Genomic DNA, 6,020 nt, shown 5'->3' on the forward strand with positions numbered 1-6,020 from the left:
TTCAGTTTTTTAAATGTTTTAATTTTCAAGAGTATATGCTTACATTGTATAATTATTACAATCATTGTATAGGGTTGGTATATATACATAACACATCTCAATTCATTGTTTTGCCTTCCCCTCCAGTCCATTAAAAAAAAAACATTTTTATCAGCATCAGATTCATGTCTTTATTTTATAAGTTCTTACCAAGTTAATTTTCATAAATACAAATTAATAGCCAGACTAACCGGTCAAAAACATATAAAACATGTAAGAAAATTATATCAAGTCAAAGTACAGTTTTAGATACTTTGGCCATGCTAGATTACAATAGCTTTTTGTCCTGCTCTTATTTTTCCTACTGTGTCTTTTATCATGCACTTCATTTATATATTGGGCTTTTTGTATGAGAGATATCATTTAATATTTAGGCTTGTGTGTCTGTTTTACTTCACCCAACATTATGTTATCAAGGTGCATCCAGTTTTGTACAAATGACTCAAGTTGATCCTTCTTCCATTGTGTTTAAATACCACATTTTCTTTCATTAATCTCTTGATAACATATAGGTTGCTTCCAAGATTTAGCCATTATGAATTATACTATTATAAACATAGGTATGTAGGTGTCACTTTACTGTGATGTCTTTAACTCTTTCAGGAAGATTCCTAGAAATGGAAGAGCTGGGTCAAAAGAAAATTTTAGTTTAGTTTTTTTTTTTTTTTAGGAAATCTGTACTGATTTCCAAAGAGGCTGAAATGTCTGTATCCCTCCCCAGAATGAAAATGTGGTGCTTTTCCCCTGCAGCTTCTCCAACCTTTGTTATTATTAGATTTATTGATGATGACCATTCATTCTGGCGTTAGATGGAATCTCAATGTAATTTTACTTTACATGTCTCAAACAGCCAGTGATGTAGAACATTTATTTACTGGCCACTTGTACTTTTTCACTTGAGAAGTTTCTATTCATTTCAGGTGACCATTGTTTGATCAGGTCTTTAAAATTGGAGCACTAATTTTTTTGAGTTCCTTTTAATTTTAGATATTAGTCCTTTGACTGAAGATTAGCTGGCAGAAACATTTTCCCCCATTTTCTAGGTTGTCTCTTGACTCTGTTGGTGGTTTCTTTTTGTTGTTTGGAAGCTTTTTAATTTGATGTGATCCCATTTGTTGATTTATGGTATTACTTCTTGTGCAACCGAAGTTTTGTTAAGAAAGTCTTCCTTATTCCTGTGTCTTAGTTACTTTTCTCACTGATGAAAAAAAATTCCCAGTACCCAAAGTTAAAGAAGGAAAGGTTTATTTGGCTCACAATTTGTAGAGATCTGAAACTGTGTATGTTATGAGAAGGAGGAGACAGAAGTGGTACAGAGGATCTTATTGGGGAGTAAAAGGGTGTTTATAATTGGGTAAAAGGGAGCAAAAAACTGACAAGAAATTGAAAAAGGGTAGAGAAATTCAAAAGACTGAGAAAAAAATAAATTGCATGGAAAGTACAAATAAGATAGAAAATAATCAAGGTGAGAGAAATTATAGTAAAAGCGAGAGAAGGAAAATAAAGAAGCAAAAGAGATAAGATGCAAGGAAGACAGAACAGAGAAAGAAAAATTACCCAAATCTCAGTGAACTGATAAAGATAGAAGAAAATTAAAGCAAAGAAAAATAAAAACAACTAAAAAACTAAAAACAACACACACACACACACACACACACACACAGAAAGAGATAACTCTGTGTTTCAAAATGTGTTATTTTCTTCTGGGATCTACAAATGGAGGCTGTGTCCAAGTCAAGGACTACCCCTGCTCACACTTACAGATAAAAAAGGCAGTCAGAGTGCAGCTGGCTGTAGGCAATTGCATTCAGTAGATTAGGGCCAGGGTGCCAGTGCTGGGACTTTCAAATCCAGAGTAACTGAGGCTGAGGCAGGCCACTGGCTAAGGGGATGGGTTGTGCCCTTTAGCTCAAACCCCTCAGGGGTTTCCTTATAGCCTGACAGCAATTCCCTGACTGTGGCTGTCTCCTGTGGCTCTCATTTACCCAGTCACTGTGGAAAGGTAACACTAGTATGTGTCCTGAGGCTACCCTGAGTCCTGGGTTCAAACTATCAACCCTTCCCCAGAATGGGGAACCAAGTACTATCTTGAGGGATGTAGCGGGCACTTAGGCTGGAGTAATTTATACGTTATTGCCTGTGGACAGATTCACATGGGAGCAGAATCCTCAGCTGTCCTCGCAGTTCACGAGATCTGTCCATCCTACACCTGTGTGTCTCCATGGAGCCTTCTGGAGTCCCCAGCTCTCTCTGTCTCTGTAGCCTGAGTAGCCTTTTCCCTTGATCCAGGAGCCAGCCAGGGAGAAAGTGCAGACTGACTTGACTTCTTCACTTGTTTTCTATCTCCTCAGTTCCTCTGTAGGCTTTACTTTTTCTGTTAGACACTTCATGGTTCACTTCTCTCTTTCTTCCCCAGGTTATATTTTTTCAGGGTCTAGATGTCAAATTTCAGAGAAGCTGAGTTGTTGCTTACCATCTCGCCATTTTCTGGAGATTCCCCTCTTTTAAGGTTTTAAAAAATATAAACATTGCCCAGCCAAGTTATTATACCGGAAAAATATATACATAGTTATTCTTCCTTTGTTAAAATAATAGTTTACTTATCTCTTTTGACTGATTTTAATTTATTTAAATTTTTAATGAAAAAGTGTAGATTAGAAAGAAAAATAATAACCTACGATGTCAATGATATTTTGAATTAAGTCTTGTAACTTCCTTTTAGTATAAAATTTTGGTTTGTGACATGTTCAGCTCTTCAGTTTTTGTGTTCTTCTGTTTCATAATCTTAGACGTGACCTAATTCAAAGGGACTTTCTTGTATCACCTGGCTTGGATACCAAGTCTTATGCAGTAAAGACCTTGTTACAGTATTTAAGTGGTTACATTTATTATTTTATGTATCAGATATTCTATAATTCACAGAAGGTATTCTTACCATATATGATCAAAGACGTTTTCTACTCTTAATGTTTTATTCTGATTCTGCTCTATATTTACCAAAATGCATGCACATTATAAAAATTTAATAATTTTTAATGCCATATATATATATATATATATAATTCTTAACAGCAATATGCTATAATATGACTTTCCTTCTCTAAATTGTAAAAGAATAGTTGTATCTTCAGCTTTAAACATTATATTTTTATGAAAGTATTAATATTTTTTTCTCTTATGGTTTTGTCTTATAAGGAATTATTATTTTTAAAATTAAAATTTTTTGGATTCTGAGGAAGATTATATTAATACACCAAGGGAGATGTATATACGCTTCACTGATTGAATATGCTTACAAGCCATCTAACATTATAGAAGAAATCAAATAACTTTTAAAATATCTTTTCTTCTTAAGATGAGTGCTGAATTTCAACACCAGGTAGTAAAGATATTTTTAGGGATAAATTTTTGGGGTCCCGGACACAAGTATCTATCAAAAATTCGATAGATGTTAGCACTGGTAAGATCATATTGCAGTTCCATTTAAGAAGCATAGTTAGAAAACATAAATAACCTGTCAAAGAGGATAAGGAAGTTGAAAACACAGAGATAAAAAATCAGCTTTCTCTCAAATTAATGCATATGTAGAGTACAATGGCCATATTCAAACTTGACTGTAATTAATCAAGAATGTAGAGATACGAAGACCTTAGTGAGACTACAAAACCTAGACATAGCCAGAATTTTGCCTTGCACATCGCTTTTAAGATTTTTATCCTGTTTCCTCCATCTCCTGTACCTCGCACTTCCTCACACCTTCTTTTTCTTCTCCCATACTCTAGTCTTGAAAGTGTTGATATATTTTCCTAACCATGGAGGGGAAAGAGAAGTGTCAGAAGGGATGGAGGAGTTGCGCAGAAGAGAGAAAAATCTAACTCTGTTTTCTCAGAAAAGGGATGAAAGGAAACAGTAGCAGTTAGCTCTGTGGTCTCTCCAAAATTGGGTAGAAATCTAAACATTGTCATTGCAAGTGTCAACGTTTATGGTTACTTTTCTCCTATAAACTGCTGCAGGTCACCATTAACACAAGAGGCATGTGTCGTGCAGAAGCATCATAGCTGTGAGGCTGTTGATTATTTGGAGAAATACAAACTCTTTCAACTGCTGGACACTTCCTTCCTCAAGCATATAGTGAAATCATGAAGGGGATCTCTAGCAAAGGCTTGGACCAACCTATCTTCTGAATACATTTTCACCTATTTCAAGTGTGAGATATCAGGGAGAATTGAAGGAATTACTCACACAGGAATGGAAATAAGCATCTCATAAGTGGCGAGATATGTGCTCAGGCAGGCTCTGCCCTTCTCTGGTTTCAGAATTCTGTAGTGTGATTAAACCCACTTCATATTCATGGCCATGCTGTGGGCCAACCCTGAAGGTGGGCCTTCACCTAATCCCTACTCCCTTTCTCTTCCATAGACTACATTGTAGATAGCGGATGGCTCAGCCCCAAGAGACAGTTACACGATGTATCTGTCTTCCTTCTTCCCTTTCTGTGCATGCCCCGGCACAAGACAATCAGGTTATGTTCAGCCTAGGCCCACGTAGGCCACGCAGCACTAGTTACCCTGCCTTCTCCTCCTTTTTGCTTTACACTATAAATAAAGAGCACACTGGACTCTAGGCAGCCTTTAACTCAACAGGCCGGTCTGAGCTTTCAAGCACAATTTTGGTCTGTATCTTTCTTTTTCGCTGTTTTTCCGTTTTCCTCATCTCTCACCGCTCTACCCAGTTTTGGACCCTATGGTGTACTACAGCACATATGGCTATGTGGTGGCCTTCACTTAGTTACCTGTTTTGGTGTAGTTTGAGTTAGTAGGTTTGCCTTTGTAAATCCAGAGGAGAATATTATTACACAGCTATAGAAATAGGAAGGAAAAACAGAAACATTTAAACAGTAGTTACAAAAAGTCAAAAACCAGCTTTGCAATCTCAGTGGTGACTAACAAGAAAATTAAAAAAAAATCGAAAATTTACTGGAATAAAAATAACACCACCAAACAAAGCATACAATTTAGAAAACAGCATCGAATTTCTTCCAAATTGCATTCTCATTTTTTCAACAAAATAACTGTCTTCCAGATACTAAGGTCCACAAGACCTTTACAGTGCATGTTTTCCAGTGGATAGATAAGTTATTTATTAATCTGTACTCTTTAAAGCTCTGCAGAGATTTTAAAACCCTGTAAAAGTAGTGGGGTTCAATATAATTGAATGATAGACGCTTCATTGAGATATATATGTATCTAACTGATGTGAGATGGACAGATGACCCACTTAGGTGACCCGTGATCTGCTATTTCAGCTGGCTGTGTTCCAATTATGGTTGAGCTCCTGCAGACACGCTCCTGCAACTTCATGGGGGTGCAGCCTGGCTGTACTTATACCTGGATCATGAGCTCTTGTCTACCACCTGGGAGCTTTCCTGCAGGTAACGTGGGTTAGGGCACCTCAGGAACGAGCCTATCCCTCATGTACACTTTCCTAGAGAGGCAGAAGTCTGAACAGTTTATAGGATGAAGCTTCCCCCAATGGGCCTAGAAACCCGGAATAAATCCTTCCTCTTTCGCATCTCTTGAGGAGTTGTCTTCAGATATCGTTTCTCGGTTGTTCCCCACAGACGCCCGTGTGAAGCGATCACTCCTAGTTTTCCACATCTGCTTCTCAGCAACATCCTCTTACTGACTCTTCCACTGACCTTCCTTCTCATCACTTCTCTTTAGGTCTGAATTCATTAATACAATGCCAGCATATGGTTTTACTTCAGCCTCTCTCTTCTGTGAGACAGTAAGGCACAGCTGATGTGATTTGAAAATTTCAGTTCTGAATTTGCAATTCCATTTTCTAAATCTGTTTATACGTATGGAGTGCTTTGAGCATAGTTTAAAACCTAATATATCAGTACAAGGACCCAGCCCAGTCATTTTAGAAAATTATGTGTATTTTTCAGATAATTTAAGTTATTTAAATTATTACCCTGA

The sequence above is a fragment of the Fukomys damarensis genome, unplaced genomic scaffold, assembly GCF_012274545.1.
Source record: "Fukomys damarensis isolate Sample0158 unplaced genomic scaffold, DMR_v1.0_HiC HiC_scaffold_30, whole genome shotgun sequence".
Taxonomy (NCBI): domain Eukaryota; kingdom Metazoa; phylum Chordata; class Mammalia; order Rodentia; family Bathyergidae; genus Fukomys; species Fukomys damarensis.